This window comes from Mus pahari, chromosome 10, assembly GCF_900095145.1.
Source record: "Mus pahari chromosome 10, PAHARI_EIJ_v1.1, whole genome shotgun sequence".
In the NCBI taxonomy this organism is placed as follows: Eukaryota; Metazoa; Chordata; class Mammalia; order Rodentia; family Muridae; genus Mus; species Mus pahari.
In genome coordinates, this window is record NC_034599.1 from 56931392 (window position 1) to 56948632 (window position 17241).

A 17241-nucleotide genomic window follows, 5' to 3' on the forward strand; every position below is an offset into this window, starting at 1 on the left:
GGGGGGGGGGGAGAATGTACCTAGTCCTGCAGTGACCTGAGGTGCCAGATTAGGTTGATACCTGTGGAGGGGGGTCCTCCTCCTCAGAGGAGAAAGTGAGGAGTGGTTGGGGAGAGGCTGTATGAGTGGGGACTGGAAGGAGGGGAGGCTGCAGTCTGGATGCAAAGTGAATAAATAAATAAGTTAATGGAAAAAAAAGTGCCATGTCACGGTGTCTCATCACGACCAAGACAGAATGGAAATGGGGGTCATCAAAAGACGTTATATGCATGTAGGAAATCCCCAAATTTACATATGTGTGTGTGTGTGCATGTATATATATATATACACACACACACATGTATACATTATATGTATATATATAATATATACTTATACATATATTACAGTGCCCAGCTCTGGCAAGCTTTTGGTATGTGACAGTGAAGGCACAATCAGTCAGAGCTCTGACTCAGGAAGCCCTTCAGCTTCCTGAGCAGGACTCACTTAACTCCAGAGGCCATGAGTCATTAGTCGGCTTGAGTTTTCACACAGGTAGGCTGGTGTTGAAACTGCAAAGCTAGGAGGCCAGCTCGGAATAAAAGGCAGCCTTTATTACCACACAGCTCTTATCAGGGGAGTGCTTTCCCTTTGGAAATCAACTCTGAGGTTCAGGGTCAACGAAAGACCTTATCCCAGCCCCGCAGAGCCCAGCCAGAGGCCTCGATGCCTCCTCTGCCCCGTAGCCTCTGACGCCTCCGCCTCTGTCCCCCTGCTCCGTCCAATCCCCGGAGGACGCCCTGGCAGTCCAGGGAAGAGAACGAGCGAGTGGCCTGGACACCTCAAAGTCAGCAGAAAGCCGGCTGGGAACCTGTGGCTGTGGGAAGAGGCTTGCCCACGGTCTTACAACCAGCTGCTCAGGGAGTCCACCCAGAAGCTTCAGTTTTGTGATGTGCCAATCTAGAAATCAGAGTACCTGCAACCATTCTGGGACAAAGATGAAGAGTAAACTGGGCCAGACTGGAAAGGGGAGGGGGGAGAACCAGAAGAGAGATCCCACAGTTCTGACAATGTGTCGGACCATCTCACAGGACAGACTCCAGCCCAGACAATGGTGATGGGCAGGACCACCCCTTGGCCGTACCTCTCGCCTGCTAGGCAAAGCTGAACCTCATGTCAGGACCTTGTGGATGGAACGGAGTGGGGAGGGTGCGGGGCGGGGGGGGGGAGGCGCTGGACGCCTTTACTTCTCACTGGATGCAGCCATATGAAGAAATCTCCCTTCTCTCCTTCTCTGACATGTTGTGTAATTGGCCTCTCATGGACAGGAGGCTGCACCCAACTTGTGGGCTTCAAGGGCCCCCAAGCATCCCAAGTCATTCCAGCCGGGATCCCCAGGCTCCTCCATTGGCAGGGAGGGGCATCACTCAGAGCTCCCCAGGGGCAGGAGCTCACAGACACTCCACTGAGCCCACTCTGTCCTTTCAGTAGCTCCTTGTCTCCCCAGGGTGACCAACCATGCTCTGGCCTTGCTGTAATCTGACACTCAACTTGCCCCACACTAGGGCAAGTCTGCCCGTAGGTCCATCCGTAGACTTCTGTCTCTTCCTTCCCCTTCACTACCCCTCCTATATACTGTCTGCTGTGTTCTTCCTCTTTCCAGAAACCTCTCTGTCAACCACAGCTCATCTGGACCCTCGCAGAATATGCAGCAGGCCTGTTGTATGCACACCTGCCTTCTTGGCTGCAGGGTGGGGTGAAGAGTATATTTTCTGGGCAAGATTGGGGGGTGGTTCTACCCTCATCTATACGGGGTAAGGCTTTCCAGGTGTGACCTGTTAGGGGAGGAACACCCATTCTCCTGTAAGAAACCCCTCATCTATGCTCTGAAAGGAAGCCCACTGGTTCTCCAAAGTGAACTGTCCCTCATCTGTCATTGGGACCTTAGAATCTATGTATTCTGAGGAGTGTGGGTCACCCAGTGCTAAACAGCCGTACCATGGCCAGTCACTGCCATTGTTATTGCTTTTCTTCCTCTTCTCCCGAATGACACACGCACAAGCACTTTTCTTTTACGTTTTGGTTAGTGTGTGTGTGTGTGTGTGTGTGTGTGTGTGTGTGTGAGAGAGAGCACGTGTGTGTGTGTGTGTGTGCGCGCGCGTGTACATGTGTGTATGTGTAAATATGGCGCTGTCTATGCATGGAAGTCAGAGGAAAAACTGCAACAGTTGGTCCTCTCCTTCCACCATGGGATTGAACTCAAGTCCCCAGGCTTGGTAACAGTCACCTTTATCTGCTGAGCCATCTTGCCAGCCTGTTGCAGGGATCTGAACCATGCTCAGCTAGTGCTCTGCCATTAAGCCACTCCCCCAGGACCCATTTCTGGTGTTCTGAAGTCTTTTGGATGTTTAAGAGATCTTTCTGGGCTGGAGAGATGACTCACCAGTTAAGACCTGAGTTTGGTTCTTAGCTCCTTTGTCAGGTGGCTCACACATCCTGTAACTCTACCTTCAGGGCATCAGATGCCCTCTTCTGGTCTCTGCAGGCGCTGCACACACACACACACACACACACACACACACACACACACACACACACACCAGGGGCTGGACAGATGGATTCAGAGCTCTGCTGCTCTTCCAGAGGTCTAATTTCCCAGCATACACATGGTGGCTCACAACTGCCTGTAACTCCAGTTTCAGGTACCCCAAAGATCTTTCCTAGGTACCAGGTACATATGTAGTGTTTACACACCATGTAGTCAAAATACCCAAACCATAAAGTAAAAATTTTAAATTAAAATAATAAAATGATTTTTTTAACACCTCTAACCTCTAAAGTCAGAACTAGAGGACAGGTATTGACACTGAGCCTGAGAGAGAGAGAGAGAGAGAGAGAGAGAGAGAGAGAGAGAGAGACAGAGACAGAGACAGAGACAGAGACAGAGACAGAGACTAGAGAAGGGAGAAGGCAAGAGGAAGGAGGAGGGGGACCCACATCGAGCAGGAGGGGAAACATCTGTGCTGTGGAATCAGGCAGGAAGGAGTACCCTGCGGGGCCCTGAGGCCGAGGGAGCAAAGGCTGGTGGTTGAGTTCATTCAGGGCAAGGCTTTGTCGATGGCACCAGGAAGCATGGGCAAGAGTCTCACTTCTTCATCAGGAGCTGGTGAGGCCTCAGCCCAGCCCAGTGCAGAACCTTTAGCACAAGCGATGGCTCAGCCCTGCCCTGAGCCTGCAGCAAGACTTTGCACACAGTCAGCTCACTCTTGGAGTATGAAACCTTTTTTCACTAAGCCGTCCCAGTATACTCCAACACTCTCACCTTGGCCGGTTCCTACCCCACAATCATAGAATACCCTCATTGGAAGTTATTGATGATGAGTGTTCATGCCTAACACACACAGAGAGACACACACTCACACCTACTCACACACATACATACACACACTCACACCTACTCACACACATACATACACACACTCACACCTACTCACACACATACATACACACTCACACCCTCACTCACATATATATACACACTCACACATACACACATACTCACACATATATTCACATATACACAGAGAGACACACACTGACACATACACACAAACACATGCATTCACACACAGACACACATGTACACACTCACCTACACATTCACACATACACACACACATACATTCATGCACACACACACAGACACACACACATACGCATTGAGACACATGCACACACACAGGCACACAGGTACACTCACACACTCAGGCACACACACATGCACACACACACACACACACACACACATCCCCCCCACACACACCCACACAAACAACACACCCTGTGTTTCCCACTTGCTTCTGGCCTTTCTTATTCCAATACCCAAGTCATCTCCATTCTTCAGAGCCACCTGCAGCCACCAGCCACCTCCTCCAGGAAGGCTTCCAAGAGAGTTTTTTTTTTTTTTTTTTTTAAGATCTATTTGTATGTATGTGTATGCCCGTGGGATATAAGCCATGAATGGCTGGGTGCTTGGGGTGGGGAGGGCATTAAATGCTCTGGAGCTGGAGTGACAGGCAGTTGTGAGCCCTTCCTGGGTGCTGGGAACTGAACTCAGGTCCTCTGGAAGAACGAGAGCTCTAAACTCCCAAGCCACCTTTGAGTTTTGGCTTCCTGAGCACTCACGCGGTGGGCTGAACACCCTTACTCCTTATATTCCAAGGCTTCCTAAGGCACTTCTAGGACTTGACACACGGACTCAAGTGAGCAGCTACACAGAGAAGAAGCAACGCCATTGGAAGCTGACTGTCTTGCTTACATACTTTCCTATAGTGAGGGGCTGTGCCATGTAGGGACCCCGAAACAGTTTGTCAGTGGGTGGAGCCGGGAGCAGTCAGGGGAGGTCTGGGTCCCTGGGAAAGGTAAGGCAGTGCAGGGGAAACGGCTTAGAACAGGCTGGTCTAACTGGTTAGTTAAGAGCCATCCCACTGCACAGCTTCTGGCCTGGCATCTGAGAGCATGAGGAAACCATTGTCCCCAGGGCAGGCTCAGACCTTAGGGTGACTGACAGAAGCTAAGAACACAAATGGGACCTAAGAAGATGCAATGACAACAGAGGTCTCGTCCCTCCCCATCTAGCTCTGACTCCAAGACCAACTACGGCTCTTTCTTACACAGCAGACCCTGCCCATGGACCAGACATCTCATAGACCTGATTTCATCCTTGGGTTAACTCAGCCATCTCCCTTGTCCCTTCAATGTGTAGCCACCAACCTCTAGGCACATGGCATCTTCCTTTACACTTGGCCCAGGAGGAGGCCCAAGTCCTTTCCCTGTTGCTCCAAGACCATCCCTGGTCCTGTCTTAGGGTCTTGTCCTATACCACTGCCTCCACTGAGACCTCCATCACAGAGCCTCCTGCATGCCAACTAGAGAATTACCTCTCACCAGCATTCATAATCCTTACAATTCAGAAGTAACAACAAAATCCAGAAAACAGACTGGAGAGATGGCTCAGTGGTTAAGATCATTTGTTCTTGCAGGGGACATGGGTTCGATTCCCAGCACCCACATAGAGGCTCACAACCATCCATAACCCCAATTCTAAGGCATCCAATGCCCTCTTCTGACCTCCAGGGGCACCAGCCATGCATAGGAGCTTAACATTCACACATATAAAACAAAATAAAATTAGTCCTACCCCCCCCCCACACACACAAGTGTCCTTGACCCAACAAAGGAGGATGACTTATAAGTTACACTCCAGAAAAAAAAGACCAAGTTCCTCGGTCCATAAAGGTTTCCTCCAAGACTGGTAGAGCTCTTGCCTAGCATCCACAAAGCCCTGGGTTTGATTCTCCAATACCCCATAAACTGAGCAAGGGGGTGCATGTTTGCAATTCCAGCACTCAGGAAGCAGAGGCAGGAGGATCAGAAGTTCAGGGTCATCTTCAGATGCATAGGGAATTCAAGCCTGGTCTACGTGAGACTTTGTCTCAAAAGAGGAAAAAACAAGCAAAGATTTCCTTTGATTCAGTAAGATTTCCTCTAATTCAATAAGAAATCAAGAAACCTGAGGAAATTTTTGGTTGAAACATGAACAGACTGTTCACAGAAAGGGAAGTACAAAAGGCTCCCGCCTGTCTTGCTCACCTTGCTCATAGTAAGAGAAACGCAAGCTAAAATGACACAGAACAGGGCAGGTGGGCAAGACGGCACAGCAGATAAAGACGCTTGCTACCAAACCTGGTATCTATGGTATCTATGTTGTCCTTTAACCTTCATATATGTGCAGTGGCACATACACTTCCCCCCCACACACACAATAAAAAAAAAAAAACTTGTTTTTTTTTCTTATTATTATATTGAACATCTATAGTCCTAGCATTTAGGAGTCCAAAGCCAGAGGATTGTAAGTTCCAGGATAGCCTGGGCTATATATACTGTGAGACCCTACTTCAAACAAACAAACAAACAAAGCAAAAACTACAAGGGGAAGTCATCTTTTATCTCCGGATCAGTGAATCAGTTTGATGACACTGTACCACAGTGGCGGGCCACTCCATGCCTGGGACATTACCTCACATACAGCCACCTGCAGTCACAAAGTGACTCAGGTACAAGGTGACCCATGGAATATCCCGGGTGGAGCCAAAAGACTGAATGTGGCAACCTGTGTTCTGGACCAGAGAGAAACTCTCTGCACAGACAAATAAGACCACACAATAGTTAAATGGAAAAATAAAGAATCGGGCAGAAAACACAAGATCTGATAAACACCCTAAGCCCTCCCTAACACTGTCCATTCTGCCTTCTGCACTCCCCACCCCCCATGCCACAAATATTTGGGGAAACCAGCTGCCCTGCCCCCTGCCGCCTTTGAGCCCGGGTGTCTCTCGGGTTCTCATCTGACTTGTCTGAGCTCTGCAGGTGGTCCAGCAGCCTCCAGCCCAGTGTGGACACAGCTCCCACTCTGGGGCTTTTTCCTGCTCTGACCTTGTCCCCAGGCAGAGCCTGGAAGCATGGCTCAGTGCCTGAGAGAGAGACTGGACCCCACTTGACTTTTCTGTCCTTGGCTCGGCCTCCCAGCCAGGACTTTCCAGTTGGTCCCATGGCTTCGGTAGTCTGTGGGCTGCTAACTCTCACGGTGTGTATCCAGCAAGACCCCGGATCTTCAACCAGCACACGCCCAGATGTGACTCACTAGCTTCCAGCCACTTTTGCTCTGTACGTCTGGGAGGCTCTCTTGCCACTGTGGTGCCGTCGAAATATTGCTAAGCCGTCTCTGAAACACACCTAAGACCTGCCCACTTTCCCTTTCCCACTACAGCTCATCCTACTAAAGCCTTCACCATCAGATTCCAGCTTCTCTACTGGTCTCCCTTTATGTCCCTCCCCACAAGACCTTTGACCATCCCTTAACCTACGCCTTGGTAAGTGTCCCCCCAAAAACCCATGTGTTAAAGGTGTGGCCCCCTGAGCATGGCACTGTTGGGAGGAGGGAGAACCTTTAAGAACCTTTAAGGTGTCTAGTGTGAAGTCTGCCAGACAAATGAAGATCAAACCTTGAATGGGATCTTGGAACGTTATCCATTCCTTTCTCTGCCTCCCAGCCTGTTAACTGCCTTGTGCCTATCACAGGCCCAAAGCAATAGAGCCAAGCAACCATAGATAGAACTCCCCACATTACAAGCCAGAATAAGCCCTTCCCTGTCCAAGGTGATTATCTCAGATATAAGGTTAATTCAGTTCATCTTGGTGATAGACAGAGGGCTAGCATGGAATCTCCACCTTGGCTTAGCTTGGGCAAATTCAGATTAGTGTCTTCTCATTGACCTTTCTGACCAGGTGGCAAGCTCACCTGGTATGTGGGGGGGGGGACAATTATGCTCCCCCAGAGAACAACATCTGCCCCCCCCATGTGAGTGTGGCTACTCGAAGCTTGCCAGAAATGTGGCTGAACACCCTACAGTGGCTCCTTTACACTAAGGAGATCCAAGGAATTTGCTGGAAAATACAGGCCATGGGGTGGGGACACAGCTCAGCCCTGGATTCCACCCCCAGCACTGTGTAAAACAGCCTTGGCAGGTCATACCTGTAATGCTGGCACGAAGGAGATGAAGGCCAGAGGATTAAGAGAGTACAAGGTAATCTTTAGCCACATATGACTTCTGGGCTTGTCTGGGCTAAGTGGGGCCTTATCCCCAAACCAAAACAAACCAAAGAAACCAAAAGAAGTGGATGTCGGGGGTGCTGAGAAGCCCCACGTCACATGGCCAAGGCCCAGGACACACTGTCACTGCACGCTCTATTTCTCCTGCATGCCACCTATCAACATTCAATCTTTAGCAGTGCAAAGGTACTGGCCCGGTTCCAGCCTGGGCTTTATGGAATGAATAAACGAATTAAAGTCATAGCTCATGCTCGTCTGTGTCCAGTTCTCAGGGCATAGGCGCAGATCCCGGAGCTTGACAATCAGAATGTGTGGACTGATAAGACACTCCCGGGGCAGGCCACACTGTACAGAGGCTGCCTTATGCCCTGGTCTCCAGTTCTCCTGGGCCCTCTGTGCCACTGTCTTAGTTAGGGTTTTACTGCTGTGAACAGACACCATGACCAAGGCAAGTCTTATATAAAAAAAAAAAAAACAGCATTTAATTGGGGCTGGCTTACTGGTTCAGAGGTTCAGTCCATTATCATCAAGGCAGGAGCATGGCAGTGTCCAGGCAGGCATGGTGTAGGCAGAGCTGAGAGTTCTACGTCTTCATCCAAAGGCTGCTAGTGGAAGACTGACTTCCAGGCACAACTAGGGTGAGGGTCTTTAAGCCCACACCCACAGTGACACATCTATTCCAACCAGGTCACACCTATTCCAACAAGGCCACACCTCCAGATGGTGCCACTCCCTGGTCCAAGAATATACAAACCATAGCAGCCACCCTATGGCAAGTCATGTCCCTCGACTGTCTGGCTTCTCACCCTTGCCTTCTCATATTGATCAGACGCTGTCCCCCAGTGCATTCCACCTGGGTAGTCTCCTAGGCCCTCAGACCCACCAAGCCCGAGCTGAGCCGCTCCTACCTTCTCAAACCACCCATCCTCCCAGAATCTCAACCAGAAACAGACCGCATTGGCCGCTGAGCTACAAGCCTGAAGCCCCCTGAGCAGCCACCACCACCCCAGGCTTTGTGCTACCTCCTGGTTTTCTTGCCTCCAGTCTCTTTCTCTCCCAGCCCACCTGCTTTATACTTCCAGCCCCATCCTTGTAGGATGGCAAGCAACCCGTATGGCTTCCTGCCTGAGATCGCTTTCATTGCTTCTCAGTGTCCAAGAAACAGAACACAATTTCCTTAGCTCATCCCCAGCCACCACCTCTGAGACCATAAACCTCCAAACCAGTCACTCCTGCTGTAAGTTAGAACCTTCCTTCTGTCCATCCTCTTAGATGTCCAGAGAGACCATTTATCCCCGAAACTAATGTCAAACACCTCTCCTTGAAGCAACCTACACACAGGCACATGCCTATAACCCTAGCACCCAGGAGGGTGAATAGGAGAATTGCAAGCTTCTGGCCAGCCTAAGCTGCACAGGAGAACCTATCGCAAGAGACTTTTTTTTTTTTTTTTCGAGTTGTATTTATTAATTGTGGTGTGTGTGTGTGTGTGTGTGTGTGTGTGTGTGCGCGCACAACAATCATGTGGAAGTCAGAGGACGATTTTCAAAAGTCTGTTTTGAAGTCAGACTTCATGTGGGAAGTCATGTGGGTCCCAGGATTGGTGACAAATCCCTTTAGCCAGCGAGGCATCCCTTTAGCCAGTGAGCCATATCTCATCCAGCCCAGGTCTATCTCAAGAAGCACACAAAATTCTAAATGTATTCTTCCTCTATGGCCAGCAGCTCCATGTCAGGTCATACACTCCAAAAGACCAAAGTCAGAGACTCCACACTTACTTGCACATTTGGCTCACCCCAGAATCATCCACAGTAGCCTACGGGTGGCAGTAACCCACGTGTCCAGGGAGCAAAAGAACAGACATACAGAATGTGGTCCATAGCTACCACAGAATGAAATTCTGACTCAGGCTACAACATGCACCAACCACAAGCATGTTCTGGAAACCAAGAGGTCAACCACAGAAAGACAGACACGGGATTATTCCGCTTACTACAAATGCTGCAGCCTTCCTCCTTCTGTGTTCCCCATGTGTGTATCTTTGAATGGCAGACCATTCGTAGTCAAGGGTATACAAGGAGTGGTGTCCCCAGCTAGAACCTCTAAAGCTATTCTCAGGAAGAGAGGGAGAAGATAGGTTTGCACAGGCATGCTTCTTGTCTGCTGCTAGGAGAAGCTCTATGCTGCTTCCAGACTGTCAGCCAGAAGGGCTAGGCACTAGACACATCACTGTGACCTTGGACTAGAACTGTGACCCAAATAAACCTTTCATTCAAACCTTAGGCCATAGCAGTATTGTGTGATGTGCCATAGAAAAGAGAGTCATACTGCTCGATACAAGGTACCTTTAGCTGTCAGTCACAGAGACCGGAAGCAGAGGGGCTGGACAGTGGGAAGTTGGTGTACAGTGGGTGTAAAGTTCTAGGTGGTAAATGACGAAATCTCGAAGCTGGATGGTGGTGTCAGCTACAGAATAATATGAATGTGCTTGCTGACAATTAATTGTATCTTTTAATACCCCCAAAAAACAGGGTTTGGGGGATGGTTTAGCCAGTAAGGAGCTTGCCTTGTGGGATACCCAGAAACTGTGTCATTAAAAAAGCCAGGTCTGATGGCACATACCTATAATCCCATGGTAGAGGGCCTCGCCTACTTCGTTAGTTCTAAATAAAAGTAAGAATGCATATCTCAAAAACCAGGTATATGGTACCTGAAGAATAGTAGCTGAGGACAGCCCCCGGATGCCACAGGTGTGCATGGCCCATGTATGTGCACATGTGCACACAGACACACACATACATACATATACACACACACACACACACACACACACACACACATACTTTGTCAAAACGAGAATTCTATAGTCTATGTGTTTTACCACAATAACAGAGAGATAAGTAGCAAGACTACCCTCACCCCTACTCGCCGCATCTCTCCCTCTTGTGGAGCTTCTGACACTGCCACCATCTCCTGCCTGAAGGACCTTCCTCCTGTAGAATTCCCTCCAGCACACACATGGCTGACCACACCCTTGTGGCTGGCCACGCCCCCTCTTTACACTTGCACAGGGCGGTGACTGACTTGGGGTTAGGGGGTCTCTGCCGCCCAGGGAGCCTTCCCAGTATGTAGCCCACAGCCCAGAGCTGACTTGCTTCTGGAAGACTGTAAGCAATTGTGATTTCCTTCGAAGATTCATCAACAACCCTAGTACCCAACCCTAAACCTGTCAAAATAAATCTTCTGTCCTTCCATTAAGCAATAAGGTCAGAGGGGGATTCCGTGGGCAGAGTTAATAAACAGCTAACATGGGAGGAATAACCAAAACACAGATGGGGGGGTTTGCTTGATGTGTGAGCTGGCTGGGCTGATTCACTTCCTGCATCCCTCCCCAGGGCAAGGAGAGAGGGGAACGCGGAGCAGGGTAGAGCCTTCGTTGCCACACCGCCCTGCACCAGAAGGTTGCTGACCTCGTATGGGATCCAGACCACAGGCCTGCCTTTTACCCCTGCCCCCTTCTTATGTAACTCAAGGTCCAGAGGATCTCAGCATAAGGTCCTTGACTTCCCTCTGACCTGTCTCCCTTACTCCTCATGCATGCCCAGGGCACACACATAGGACTAGCTGGAAGCCCCTTTTCCCCAAGAGAAATGCTGGGGGAAGGGAGGTCTTCAGAGACCATCTAATACAGTTGTTCTCGATCTATGGGCTGCAAAGCCTTTGGGGGAGTCGAATGACCCTTTCACAGGGGTTACACACCAGATATCCTGCATACTGGATATTTATATTATAATTGATATATTTATATTATAATTCAGAACAGTAGCAAAATTACAGGTATGAAGTAGCAATGAAATAATGTTATGGTTGGGGTTCACTACAACATGGGGAACTGCATCGAAGGGTCTCAGCGTCAGGAAGGCTGAGAACCACTGATAGAACACAACCCTTCTCAACCAGAGGCGATGCTGCCCGGGGTACATCTGGTGATGTCCAGAGGCATTCCCAGATGTCAGAAAGGACCCAGAAGCCAAGCATAGTGTTACATGACTTTAATCCTAGCAAAGGCAGGCAAATTGCTGTGAGTTTGAAGCCAGCCAGGCACTATATATTCATATGACCCAGTGTGCGAGTGCTGACTGCTCTTCCAGAGGATCTGGGTTTGGTGTTCAGCACCTACATGGCGGCTCATGCCATCTATAACTCCAGTTTCAAGGGATCTGATACTCTCTTCTGGTTTCTATGGGTACTGTATGCAAGTAGTACAAGACACACAAAACATCCAGAGAATATACAACACACACATATGTATGTGTTCGTGTGTGTGTGTGTGTGTGTGTGTGTGTGTGTGTGTGTGTGTGTGTAATTTTTTCAAGGGACTCATAGAGTTGATGTGATGTTGTATAGAGGCCAAGGGCACAGGGAAACACTCACTATGGCACACAACAGTCCCTTCCTCTCTGCCTCCCAAAGGTAATGGTGCTAGAGTTGAGATGCCTTAATAGACCCCAAGGTAGTAGTACTCTGACAGATGAGGGAACTGATGCTCGGAAAGAGACGGGACCAAGGTCACAATGCCAGCTAGAAAGTGTTGGAACCAGAACCCGAGGAAGCTGTGTGCCAGCCGCACTGGCCTTCAGACACTGGGAATATAGTCAAAGCCAAGGCCACAGCTAGTGACAGGCTACTGAGGCTCTACTGGGAGCTCCTGAGGCTGCTGGATTTCAGGCGCTGGGCTCTAGAAGCTATGTGGCTGGGCTCTGTGTCTCTGACAGGCTTCCACTGAATTCTCCAAGTCACAAGAGGCACCTTGGCTACAAGCTACTAATTAACCAAAGGTGTTGGGGGGGAGGGGTGACCTTAGGGGGCAAATGCCCTGCCTGAGGCTCAGGCAACCCTCATTCCTCAGGTACCCACAGCCCAGAGCCTGCTTTGGGTGATCCTGGCCCGGTCAAGGTCAGAAGGCAGGAGAATATTACAGACTAAAACCCAGCTTGGCAGACAGCACAGGGATGGGGATAAAACTGGACCACCACTTCGAGGGAACAACATTCTTCCCCCTTACATGCAATGGCTCCCCTCTGCCAGCTGCATAACTTCATAACAATCTCTGTCCCTTTCTCCAAAGTCCCAACACTGTCTCTAAGTGAGGGCCAGACACGAGGCAGCAGGGTGGACCTAGAGAAATGAAGCATCGAAACAGGCGTACTTTTCCATCCACTGTGGTGGAAAGTCACTGAACTTGTAGGAGAAAGCCAACATGCCAGGGAACAGAAAACCAGGTCTCCGTCGTGATCCCCCCACGCACACACACAGAGGGTGGCAGAGAACTAGGGGGGTCTACGATGACCTCAGATACAGGAGAAGGCCCACCCTGACGCATTCCTTCTGGTGAAGCCTTAGTGACTCCCTGACTGCCCGCTCCTCCTTCCCCATAAGCCCAACAAGCCAGGAAATCACAAATTCTTCAGGCTGGGCTCCTGCACTTTCTGCCCCAACGCCAAGCTCCAGCAGGTGCATTCCAGCTCTGACAGTGAACAGGGCTGTCTGGGGGGGGGGTGTCAAAGACGGGGTGGGTCACCCAGAAAAGCTGCTTTGTGTGTGAGGGTGTGCATCCATCTCTCCCCTGCCTCCAGGACCTCCTCAATTCCCAGGGGAGCCTCTGAGTGCCCCACAACCTCTGGACACACTTCTCAGACTGGCCTATTAGCTTAGCCCGGCTCATCTTAGCCTCTACCCCCTCCTCCGGGAACTGGGCTTGCCCCTCCTAGGACGTTCCCACTGGCCCTTGCAGAGGCCATCGGATCATGGATCTATCCCTCTGGGTGACTCTGAGGGCCACCAGCTTGAAGGCCCTGGCCTGAGTTCTGGGAGCCCTCCTTCCTCTCTCCTTTCCTGGTTCCTGCATCTATGGCTGGGTGCTCCTCTCCTGACGTGGGAAGAAAGACAGAGAGAGGGTCAAGGCCCTCCGGGTCTCATGAATTCTGGCAAGTTTTCTTCCTGTAGAGATTATTTTCCATCAGTGAATACTTCTTACCCAGCTACTGTGTGCCTCTGGTGAGCTCTATTCTCTGAGGAATGCTAAAATGCAGCTACTGCTCAAGGGAGACGTAAAGCCCACCTAGAGAAGCCCCCACCACACACACACACACACACACACACACACACACACACACGCATTCATACATGTCTCCTGTCGGGTGTGCTCTGCAGCATGCAGATGCCTTCAGAGCACCCACCTGCTCATAAAACTATTTATCACTAGGGCAAACTAAGGCAAGAAAAGCAAATCCCTTCCCCAATCCCCAGCAACCCTGCAGGGTAAGAATCCAGGAGAGGCAATAGTAATTAATGTTTCCAAATGAGACCCTCTGAGGAGGGGGGGAGAGGAAGTCCCCTAGGTGAGCGGCGGTCTCTCAACCTCTAGCTCAGGTGAGGGACAGGCCGTCCACTTCACCCAGCGCCCTGCTCTCCCTTGGCCCTACAAGAAGTAGGATTAATGATTATAGTTTTATTTACTGGATTAAGAAAGAAGTTGCTCCAAGTAGGGGCAGAGTGTGATGGCACCTGGGAGTATGTCCACAGTTTTCTGGTGCTAGTCTCCAAACGTCCTTCCTGATCTTCCAGAGCAGAGTCCTGGCTGCTGGAAAAAGAACTCACCTGTGTCTGGTTAACTCAAGATGTCCTGGCTATGTTTCTTCCCTGTGCCAAGTACTATGGATACACAAGTGACGCAGGTGCCGCCTCCCTCCTGCAGTCAGGGGAGCTTACCAAGGGGCTGGCTGGGGCTTGGCAGCCTCTCCTCAGGGGATTTGAATTCTATTTGGAAGTGCCCTCGCCTTGCACACTCCCAGACGTCAAGGGAGCAACCGGCCCCTGCCGGTCAAGGGCATAACCAGAAAAGGACCAGCAAAATGGCTCAGTGGGAGATTGTGTTTGCTACCAAGCCTGACAACCTGGTTCAATCCCCAGACCCCCATGATAGAAGGAAAGAACCTACTACTGAAAGTTGTCTTCTGACTTCCATATGTACCCCATCACCAAGCGCAATAATAAACAAACATAGTAATCTCTTAAAATGCAGAAGCCCCTGGTCTAAGAGTCCATGGCTGAGGCCCACCGCTGGGCTTGGTTCAAACGCTTTAACCTTTTGGGGTCACCTTTCTTTCTTCAGCTACCATCTGCTTGGTTTGTCCCCACGGAAAAGTGAAATCGGGTGTCCATATCAGCCATGATGGCTGCTTTAGGATCCACCCAGTCTCCCTTCTCTTCTCTCTTGCTCTGGGGGAAGGTGCAGCTTTCTACTTTCCACCAAGTATTTTGTGGGCTCCAGTGCTCTGCAGCTGCAGGCTGCAGCCCACCCACCTCAGGGCATAGGCTCCTCAGTCTGGGGTTTGAGAGTACTGGGATGGGCGGCCTGACTAAACAGTGAGCCAGGAAAAGGGAAAGGAAAAGGAAAAGGAAATGGAAAAGGAAAAGGAAAAGGAAAAGGAAAAGGAAAAGGAAAAGGAAAGGAAAGGAAAGGAAAAAGGAGGGTAAGGGAGGGAGGAGGGCAGGGCAGGGGAGGGGAGGGGAGGGGAGAGGAGAGAAGAAAAAGGAAAGGAAAAGAAAAAAGAAAAGGGGGGGAGACAGCTTCCTGTGTCTGGGTACCCTCTTTATCAGGGCGCAGAGCTGCCTCCTTGGGCACAGAACTGTACCACTTTGCCTTACCCGCACACTATCTGACTGGTTCATAGCGTGTGTCTGGCGAGAGGAGGCGGGAAGTACACTTATAAACATCCCTAAAGCTTAAGAATTACCAACTGTCAGTTTCCATCCCAGGACTTTTTTTTAAGGGATGAAGAGCCAGGATGGGGAGGGTGTCTGCTTCGTTGATTAATTAAGAGAAAAACTGGTACTTAGAAAAGCTGGGGGAAAGGCCTCCCTGCTTCACGTGGGCTCGGGGTGCGCGGGTGCAAATGTTTGCTTGGCAGTTGCCTGATGCACCGCCGTCCAAGAGCAAACTTTCAAGATCCATCTCCAAGTAGCACCCGGGCTCCGTGGCTCAGTGGCAGAAAATAGGAGCGTGAGGACGGGGACCCGTGGGGGACACTGGCCGGGAGTTCCGCCCTCGGTTACCTGAATTCTGAGGCTCACTGGCGTCCAGTGGATAGGGCGTAGAGACGCAGCAAGAGCAGATCCGAGACGGGCTACTCCTCCCAGGCCAGCGAGGGCCCCCAAGCTCCTGGGAACTGCACCTGGAGCACCCGGCGGCGCGGCGCGCCCTCCCGTCGCGGGTCCCCGCCCAGGCTGTCCCGGCAGGGGCGGGGCAGGGCGGCCCCTGGGAGGAGCCGAGCGATGGGCTCCCCTCCCAGCTCCCTGGCCTCGCCAGGCCTCGTGCACCGAACCCTAGACCTCTTCTCCTTCAAAGCTTCCCGCGTCCCTTCAGCCTCAGGTGCCCCTTAGCTGGAATTTGAGGTGCACAAGGTTCTCTTTCGCATCCTGTACTCTCTGGTAGGTACTCTACACTTCTCCTACCCTTAGATCTGAGGTCTGGGAGCCCGTAGGCCACCTTGCAGCTCGCTGAAGGACAGGAAAGCAACTGCCTGACCCCATGGTCCTCTCCTCTGTTGAGAAGCCCCCGGCTGATGATGACCCCTGCCATCAGACCACCTAGAACAGTGGGTCCTTGGCAACCCCTCTACTCTTGTCCGCAGGCTCGGTGTCCCAGGTCCTAGGCTCCCAGATTGGAAGATGCTATGCATGGCCCTCTACCAGCTAGTGGACCCAGAGAGAAGAGATGAAGGGACACAGGAGACAAAGAAACCCGGCTCTGAGAAGCTGGAAGCTGGTTCTTCCAGGTGCTGAAGAACAGCCCAAAGCCACTTCCTCCTCCTCCCACCCCACAGCAGGCAATCAATCTCCAGGATCGATCTGGAAGGCTCCAGTGGGCAGTGGGCAGACTCCGTGGTCCTCCCTGAAGTTGCCTCCCTTTTGCTCCCTGTCCTGCCTTGCTGGCAGGTATGCACAGCAGGAAGAACAGGAGACTGGGCCCCAGACTCTATGCAACTCTTACTATGAAAAGGTCTATACAGAGGCCCTTCCAGGAGATATCTCTCTCTCTCTCTCTCTCTCTCTCTCTCTCTCTCTCTCTCTCTCTGTATGTTGGTTGGCCAGTGAGTCCCAGGGATCTACCTGTCTTTACTTCCCAGTGTTGGGCAAACATAAATTACTAACTCCTGGCTTCTTTCTTTCTTTCTTTCTTTCTTTCTTTCTTTCTTTCTTTCTTTCTTTCTCTCTCTCTCTCTTTCTTTCTTTCTTCCTTCCTTCCTTCCCTTCTCCTTCCTTCCTTCCTTCCTTCCTTTCTTCCTTCCTTCCTTCCTTCCTTTCTTAATCTGTGTGTCTCTGTGCCTTGTGCCCACAGAAATAAAAACAAAAAAAAAGGCATTGGGTGTTGGATTCACCCAAGATGGTTGATTATTAGATTACAGGTGGTTGTGAGCCATGATGTGGGTGCTGGGAACTGAACTCTGATCCTCGTGGGAGCAGCTTTGGATACTGAGTCTTCTCTCCAGCTCCCCACCCCCTTCTAAACATGGACTGTGGGAATG

The 17241-nt window shown here is 50.8% G+C and overlaps 1 protein-coding gene across 1 annotated transcript in view; it reads right to left on the reverse strand.

Annotated features, from left to right (window-relative positions):
- The window catches only part of Paqr5 (progestin and adipoQ receptor family member 5), a 70416-nt gene extending 54520 nt beyond the window's left edge, over window positions 1–15896 (reverse strand). Inside the window, exon 1 of the mRNA XM_021207800.2 lies at window positions 15770–15896. The gene's annotated coding sequence lies outside the window, so the exon portion shown is untranslated. The remainder of the gene's footprint in view (window positions 1–15769) is intronic.
- Between the last annotated feature and the right edge of the window lie 1345 nt (window positions 15897–17241).